The 9069-nt window shown below is 44.8% G+C and overlaps 1 pseudogene; it reads left to right on the top strand.

The window, feature by feature from the left end:
• Positions 1–534: 534 nt before the first annotated feature.
• On the top strand, positions 535–1793 carry LOC118675158 (annotated as a pseudogene).
• The last annotated feature ends 7276 nt before the right edge of the window (positions 1794–9069 follow it).

The following is a 9069-nucleotide window of genomic DNA, read 5'->3' as shown; positions in this document are numbered from 1 at the left end:
AAAATATAATTTTAATTATGTATGCATGTTCAAATGGGAGCCCCACAAAAATATGAGACTCATAAGGTGGCCAGATGATTGAGGCTTATGTAACATCTTCAGCTAAGGAAAGATATATGGATTTGTGGTTTCAAAGGGGGGAAGACAATTAAATTCATAGGAAGATAAGAAGATGAAACATTTGGTAAACAAAGGTTGCCCTGCCCTTCAGGTGTAAACTTTACCTCTCGTGGTACAGGCCCCCCTTCTAATGTAAATCTCCCTTACAAAAGGGTAACTTCTCTGTTTTCAGAGCTTCTCCTGCGTTTGCAACTCCTCAAAATAATCCTTATGCCAAAGAGGCATGTTTTGAGGTGGCATATTCTGCTACATACATAAGCTGTGTAACAAGAGTAAAATGGGCGGACAGAGGGAGGCCGGGACAAGCAGGTGCCCGTCAGGTGTGGAGAGCCCCAGGGGTCCCTTCTCTCCTGCCCCCCAGAAGCCCATCAGGGACATCAGTGTGGTCCGGTGTGGGTTGGAGGCCCCTGCAAAATGGTCCCTCACTGGGCGTTGCTCCTTCTCTTCCCCTTGGCTGGAGCCACGGAGTGCTCCAAGGGTCAGGAGGACAGGTTGGACCAGGCCCTGCTGTGACCCTGGCCGCCCCCAAAACCTTGTGCTTCTTCTGGAACATCTACACCTTCTGCGACTGGCAAAACTTTGTGGGCCGGTGGTGCTAAGGAGCAGGTCCCAGAACCCCATGGTGGCTTACTCCTTCATTATTGTCTTCTCGCTCTTTGGCAATTTCCTGATCTGCCATGTCATCTTCAAGAACCAGCAAATGCACCGGGCCACCAGCCTCCTTGTCGTCAACCTGGCCATCGCCGACGTAATGATCACACTTCTAAGCACCCCTTCACTTTGGTCCGTGTTGTGAACAGCCCATGGGTGTTCGGGAAAGGTATGTGCCACATCAGCCGCTTTGCCCAGTACTGCTCCCTGCCCATCTCTGTCTTGATGGTGACAGCCATTGTCTTGAACCACCACCAGGTCATTATGCATCCATTGCAACCCCGGATCTCCATCACAAAAGGTGTCATCCACATCGAAGACTCTGGACGCTGGCCATCTTCTTTTCACTCCCACATGCTATCTGCCAGAAATTATTTACCTTCAAGTGCAGGGAGGACATAGTTCACTCTCTATGGCTGCTGGACTTTCCTGAGCCACCTGACCTCTTCTGGAAATACCTGGACATGTCCACCTTCATCCTGCTTTACACCCTACCCCCCTCATCATCTCTGTAGCCTATGTCCGTGTGGCCAAGAAGCTGTGGTTGGACAACACAGTCGGGCAACACAATCAGCGACGTGACTGCAGAGCAGTACCTGACCTTGCAGGGCAAGAAGAAGAAGGCCATCAAGATGCTGATGCTGGTGGTGGTCCTATTTGCCCTCTACTCTGGTTCTCCCTCAGCTGCTACCTCCTCCTGTCCAGCAAGGTCATCCATACCAACCATGTCCTCTACTTAGCCTTCCATTGGTTTGCCATGAGCAGCACCTGCTACAACATTTCATCTACTGCTGGCTTAACGAGAACTTCAGGTTGGAATTGAAGGCATTACTAAGCATGTGTCAGAGGCTACCAAAGCCTTGGGAGGAGAGGCCACCGTCTCCAGGCCCTTCCTTCAGGATGGCTTGGACAGAGTAAGGCAAGTCGGAGGGCTCCCGTAGCCTACAACCTCCTGTCCTTTCCCAACCCCGTCTGGAAAGACAGACCTATTGTCTGTGGAGCACATCATGGTGATGAGTTAGAGGAGGGTGGGAAGAGATGAGGGAAGGGCTCTGTCTACAGCTGAGATTGGGAAAGGGCCTGACTGAGTTCAGAGCCTGGAAAAGAGCCTGTCTTCTCATACATGACCTTCACCATGCTGGAAACAAGTTCCTGCAGAAGCTGTAGGACTCTTGAGTTCCTAGGAAACTGTTAAGCTTCCTAGTCACATTTGGCGTGAAGACTAAAAGGCACCTATCAACTAGACACATGTTTGTGAATTTCTGTCTAAGCAATGCTGTGAGGCATATCACCTTGGTTCCTGAGCCAGAGAACAAGACAACTTCAGCCCAGATGGCGGCTGAGTCAGTCAACTGTCTCCAACTGTCAGGCAGCTGCCTTACCACCCTCCCTGCCACTGAGCATCCTTAAGGACACCTGAGTCATTGGGTGTGGCTGACCCAGATGCACAAAGCTGAGCTTGAAGATGCTCATTGAACAGTGCAAGGTTAGCGAACCAGTTGGCACAGAGGTTTTCATGCCTTGCTTTCTGAAGTCATGGGACCAGGATGAATCACAATTCCATGGTGGCTTGGCCTGATATTTGACAAAAAAGGACCAATGCAATATCTTAAAACAACAACAAAATTTATTATTAAAACTTTGGAAAATTCAGAAAAGCATAAAGAAGAAAATAAAAATCACCCTCTTCTCACAACGTGATAAGTTGTTAGCTGTGAATTTATTTGCAACTTTTTATTTTGTGCCTGTGTGCATTTCATTTCATTATGAACTGCACTTTCCCATATAGAGATAAGCAAGAAATGGGCGGAGTAGAGAACTCTTGAGCCTCTATCCCGGGAATAGTGTCCTCCACTATTAGTGTCCACCACTAACAGAAGAGTTGGAAAAAGAGGTGGGAGAGGAACACAAGGAGTAGACTGTCACGGAGCAGACAGACTGCCTTCCTCTTGTAGTCAGTGGTGAGGGGGCCTGGTTGCAGTGCCTCTTTTCAGATGGTAGCTATTGTGATGAGCCAAGAACAAAGCTCATCCAAGAGCCATAATTCCTTCTCTCCTTCAATCACACAGAATGAGAGGTGGAAAGCACTGCTCTGCTTTCACAGGAGATGAAGGAGCAGGCTTTCCAACATGTTGGAAATCATTGTTAGACACCTTACCCCTCCCCCCAACCTGTCTAGACAGGTCGTTTCTCTGTGTTGCCTAAATAGTGCTTCTTTATTTTCTTCATTGTCTGCATCACCCTCACAGTGTACGAATCACTTACAGAAACCTGTGCCATGGTGATGGTCCTTAAGGACTCAACTTGCCTGAGAAACCTCATTCCAGAGACTGAGCATTTTCATCGCCTTCTATCTAAGAGACGCGTCACACAGAATAGAGTTGAATTCACCAGTCCAACACAGTTGCCACTCTCACTGATTTTAACTTTCTTTCTAGCACCAGCTAGATACAGCAAGCAAAGCACGGTTATGGAACTGAGTGAAAAACTCAAGTTTGGGGAGAAGGGTCACTTAGATCGGGTGGGTGTTAATGGAAATTGAACTTGGTCATCACTTGCTTCCCTATAATGAACCATGGAACTTTGTTATACTATTCTATTTATATGGAAGCTTGAAGCTTTCAGGATGAAATGTTTTAAAAAGATCGTATTTTGAACAGTGGGTAAAAAACTGACTTTCATGGAGCAGAGAGAGCTCTCTGATCCCTACGGACTCAGAGATGGATTTTTCTAGCCAAATGGCTCCATGTCTGTGCCTGTTGTCTCTGTAGTGTTGACCAGTAGCTTAATGTTGCCATAGAAATTCTATGAACCAGAGAGAGAACAGGCAGCAGGGTCACCATGTCCCTGAACTTTGCCTCTCTCTCTCCCAGAGCATCTAGAAATATGGTCAAGTCACAGAGAAGCCCTTTTCTGAGGAAGGACTAACTGTTGGCCCATTAGGTCTGTGTCTCCTGACTGTACCTTGTCTGCCCACCTCCCTATGTTCCCTACATGCCTCAGCAAAAAGTGGATCCTATTTGTGAATTTAAAATTTATAAAACTTGAGTCTTTCCAATGTGCTATAATATGTACTTTATTATAAATTGCTCCAGTCTCAATAAAATAATTTTGGGTACGTGTTGGGAATAAAAGAGTAAAATGACCTCATTGAACATCTGTGAAAATCAGTAGAGACTCCAGAAAGGCCCTGCAATGAGAGTAGGGCTAAACTATTCCCAGAACAAAGTTTACTCTATGCCCGCACTTAGAAACAAGTCTTGAAAGGATCAAACTAAACCATATTTACATTAACTACTTGTCAGAACAAAACTAAACACTCTTTAAAGAATGATTTTAAAAGAAAACACTAGATACTCAAAAAGTAACATGTACCATGTACAACCTACAGTAAAATTGAATAGACATGCAGATAATTGGGCAATAAATCAATAAATGAAAGAGATGATAATATTTGCAGACAAATACTTTAAAATTGCTATTAAAAATAATATGAATGCTAAATTCCAAGGGGCTGTTTGTAGAAATAAACACACCTATTCTAAAGTTTACATGAAAACTCAAACTATCTAGGAATACCAAAATCTTAAGAATCAAATGACTAACTTAAAAATATGACATACTAGAGTTAATCAAATTAAAAATGTCTGTTCTTTAAAAGATACTGAGGGGGTGGTAGAAGGGAACAAAGATGAAGATAATATTTATCTGATTAAATAATTATATACTGATATAGAAATAATTCTTACAAATAATAATAGAAAAACAAATGACAAAATTGGGAAAAAATATTTGTGCAGATGCTCTACATAACAAAATCTGCGGATGGCCAATAAACACATGAATATATATTCACTCTCATTAAGATAAATGTAAATTTTTCATTAAGAAATTAACATCATTAAGAAAATATAAATACATGCCCCAAAACCCATTAATTGTAATTAATGTAAGTAAAAGGATTTACCATGAGCCCTGGCCAAGTGGCTCAGTTGTTTGGTGCATTGTCCAATGCACCAAAAAGGTTGTGGGTTTGATTCCCAGTCAGGGCACACATTTAGGTTGTAGGTTTTTTTTGTTTTTTTGTTGTTTTTTTTTTAAAAATATATTTTATTGATTTTTTACAGAGAGGAAGGGAGAGAGATAGAGAGTTAGAAACATCGATGAGAGAGAAACATCGATCAGCTGCCTCCTGCACATCTACTGGGATATGCTCGCAACCCAGGTACATGCCCTTGACCGGAATCGAACCTGGGACCTTTCAGTCCGCAGGCCGACGCTCTATCCACTGAGCCAAACCGGTTTCGGCTAGGTTGTAGTTTTGATCCTTGGTTTGGATGCATACAGGAGGCAACCAACTGATGTTTCTTTCCCTCTCTTCCTTCCTCTCTCTCTAAAATAAATAAAAACATATCCTCAGGTGAGGATTAAAAAAATAAAAAGATTGACCATGACAAGTTTTGATTAGGATTTGGAGCAACTAGAACTCTCATACATAGTGCTGAGAATATAATTATGTACCTTGCATCAAATTAATCTTATGCTTACTATACAACTGAGTAAACCCACACCTAAATATTTACCCCAAGGAAATGCAAACACATGCCCACAAGGAATCTTGCATAAGAATTTTTTCAGTTTTATTCATAATATTCTCAAACTAAAAGCAACCAAAATGCCAACATTAGATTAATATTTAAACAAATGGTGGTATATTCAATGCACCCAGCAACAAAATGAACAAACTATTGATAGGTCCAAATAATGGATTATTTTTTTTAATTAAGGCTGAACAAAAGAAGCCAGATTGAATAATTCCATGCAAATGACACTTTAGAAATTATAATACACTAGGGATCTAGTGCATGAATTCAACGCATCTTAAAAGGAACTGTGGGTCACGAGGCTGTGGTAGGCACAGGGGCAGGACTTGGCCCATCCTCCCTGCCCCCACTCAGGTCCTCCCACTGCGGTCCCTGGCCCCCTGTCTGCTGGAAGCCCTGCTCCCGCTGCCACCACTCCCATGTGCTGACAGCATTGGCCCCACCCACACCCACTGATGGCATGGAGCGATTGGGGCCGGTGCCAGCAGTGGGTGAGAGGACTGGTGCTGTCAGCAGGTGCAAGTGGTGGCTGCTGCCCTGATCACCCCTCAGGAGCAAGGGGAGATGGAGAAGCTCTGAGGGGCAATCGGGGATGGCAGCCGCCACTCACACCCACTGACAGTGCTGAGCGATTGGGGCAGCCACTGGTTGCGAGCAGCGGGTGCAAGTGCCAGGCGGGACGATGGCGCATGAGAGCAAAGAATTTTCATTAACCACCAGAGGCTCGCCCCGATGACAGAGACTGGCACTCCACCTTGGTCTGGCACCCCTGCTGACCTGCTCCACCATCCCTCCACAGCCTACGCCCCGCCATGTTCCACGCATTCCCCTGGTGATAAGTGCATGTCATAGCAACTGTTTCTTCAGTTCCACTTTTCAGTCTCTTTGCATATTAGGGTTTTATATATATATATATATATATATATATATATATATATATATATATATACTAGAGGCCCGGTGCACAAAAATTTGTGCACTCGGGGGAGGGGGTCCCTCAGCCCGGCCTGTGCCCTCTTGCAGTCTGGGACCCCTCGGAAGATAATGACCTGCTGGCTTAGGCCTGCTCCTGGGTGGCAGAGGGCAGGCCCAATCCCTAGGTGCAGCCCCTGATCAGGCTCAGATCAGGGCCGATTGGGGAGTTGGGGCTTTGTGCCCTGTCATGCACAGAGCAGGGCAGATTGGGAGGTTGCGATACCACCCTCAGTCATGCTCAGGGTAGGGCCGACTGGGGGGTTGGGGCACCGCCCCCTGTCACCCACAGAGCAGGGCCCATCAGGGGGTTGGGGAGCTCGCCCCTGTCATGCACAGAGCGGGGTCGATCAGGGGGTTGAGGAGCTCCCCCCTGTCACTCACAAAGTAGGGCCGATAGGGGAGTTGGGGCACCCCCCCCTGTCACACACAGAGCAGGTCAGATCAGGGGGTTGGGGCACCACCACTGTCACACTCAGGGCAGGGCCAATGGGGAGGTTATGGCTCTACCCCATCACACACAAAGCAGGGCCCGTGGGGGGGGGTTGGGGTGCCTCCCTCTATCACCCACAGAGCAGGGCCGATCAGGGGGTTGGGGCACCGCACCCTGTCATGAACAGAGCCGCAGGGTGATCAGGGGGTTTGGGCGCTGGCCCCTGTCACGCTGATCCCGGTGCCGGGAGGCCTCTCGGGTCCGCTGATCCGGGTGCTGGGAGGCATATTACCCTTTTACTATATAGGATAGAGGCCTGGTGCATGGGTGGGGGCCAGCTGGTTTGCCCTGAAGGTGTCCTGGATCAGGGTGGGGGTCCCCACTGGGGTGCCTGACCAGCCTGGGTGAGGAGATGATGGCTGTTTGCAGCTGGTCACACCCCCTTCAGGGTGAGTTTCCCCACTGGGGTGCCTGGCCAGCCTGGGTGAAGGGATGATGGCTGTTTGCAGCTGGTCACACACCCTTCATGGTGGGGGTTCCCATTGGGGTGCCTGGGAAGTCTGGGTGAGGGGCTGAAGGCTGTTTTCAGGCTGGTGGGTGACTGAAGCCCCAACTGCTCCTTTTTTTCTTTTTCTTTTTTATTTTGGGCCAGCTTTAGCTCTGGCTCCAGCTCTGAGGCCTCTGCTGCTAAAAGCAGGTATCTGGTTTGTTTGGGTTCTACAATCGAAACACTGTATCAACTCCAGCTCTGAGATCCCGGAGGGCTTAAAGCAGGTTTCTGGGGTTTTGTTTAGCTTCTATATTTGTAACAATGTTTCAAACTGCAAGCTCAGAGGCTGGCAGCGGCAGGCGGGGAACATTGGAGTCCTCCGTCACTGAAGCAGCAAGCCTCATGTTAACTTCAAGCTGCCTGGATGCCAGCCGCCATCTTGGCTGGCAGTTAATTTATATATCTCACTGATTAGCCAATGGGAAGGGTAGCAGATGTACACTAATTACCATGTTTCTCTTTTATTAGATAGGATAGATAGTGAAAGATAGTAGGTAAGCAGATATCTGAGGCTATGAGTTGGTAAAGGGTAAAAATATGCTGTATAAAGAAAAAAGTATTCTATGCCTTGAATATTCTATGTCAATTGGCTATTAGATATTTGTCAAAACTCATTGAACTACACATTCAAAATAGAAGCATTTTATCCTATGCACGTTATACCTCAATAGTTGATTATTTAAAAATAAGTAGCTTAAAAACAGAAGATTTGCATAGATGCTCAATGAATTAAAGTTATTAATTATACATTAATCCCATTAAAATTTATTGAGCAACTTCTCTGGTACTCTGCTAGCTATTGATCATAGCTGAAACAAACTGAAGAAGGACATAATTGAGCTCATTTCTATCCAATTAAACAGGGGAAATAGTAGTTGTGTTAAAAATGTCTCTCAAGCTGGTCCAATGTTAGTTAGATTTAGGATTTCTAAATATTCATGAACTTGCATGTGCATTTTATTATCTTCTGATAAATGCTAACATATATCCAAACTTAAAAACTTGATTATTATAAAACATAATATTTATGTTATTGTTTGATATTACCTATGCTGCTCTTCCCCATAAAGAAAAACTGTTCTTTTCCATTAGCTCTTTTTTGAGAAAAATAATTCATCACACAAAGAATGAGGGTTAATAACAATTAGGTGAAGTTAAATTTCTTCTAATATTGTTTTTTTTGGGGGGAGGACTGTAACTGAAATCATTATTATTTTCTTCTATGTAGACTTAAAATATTTACATGAATTTCTCAAACTTGAGCGATTTTCATGAAGCTCAAGAGCATATATAAAGAAAAGCACTCTAGCTTTAGGTGCAGCTTGCTTATTTTGGCATATTTCTCTTCGTTAATGAACTCTTCTAAAACACATAATCATGGGGTTTGTTTCCAGATTGTGGCATTTGTTCTAATTCATAGCAGGAGCTCTTAAATTTGGAGAGCTGTTTCATAAATGCCTATCATTAATCATAAGAGAATGTTGTGAGCATATGGACAGATGAGCGACTAGTAAACCTCTTCACTACTGAGAAAACAAGTTGTTGAACAGGACCTATCGATGGTAATTACTTGTTTGTACAGGACCTCACAAGAATATTTTTGAAGAGCAAGTGGACTGGGATGTGTGATTCTATATGGGGTTAGACAGAAGGAAGAGCTATTTCGTATGAACAATATGTGAGTCACAATACCCGTGACTCTACCCACTTTTCACTCTTAAAGTCATGATACTTAAAGC

Source organism: Myotis myotis, unplaced genomic scaffold (genome assembly GCF_014108235.1).
Source record: "Myotis myotis isolate mMyoMyo1 unplaced genomic scaffold, mMyoMyo1.p scaffold_m19_p_2, whole genome shotgun sequence".
NCBI classification, from domain to species: domain Eukaryota; kingdom Metazoa; phylum Chordata; class Mammalia; order Chiroptera; family Vespertilionidae; genus Myotis; species Myotis myotis.
Note: the sequence above shows the minus strand (reverse complement) of the source record. Positions and strands in the feature narration are given on the sequence as shown.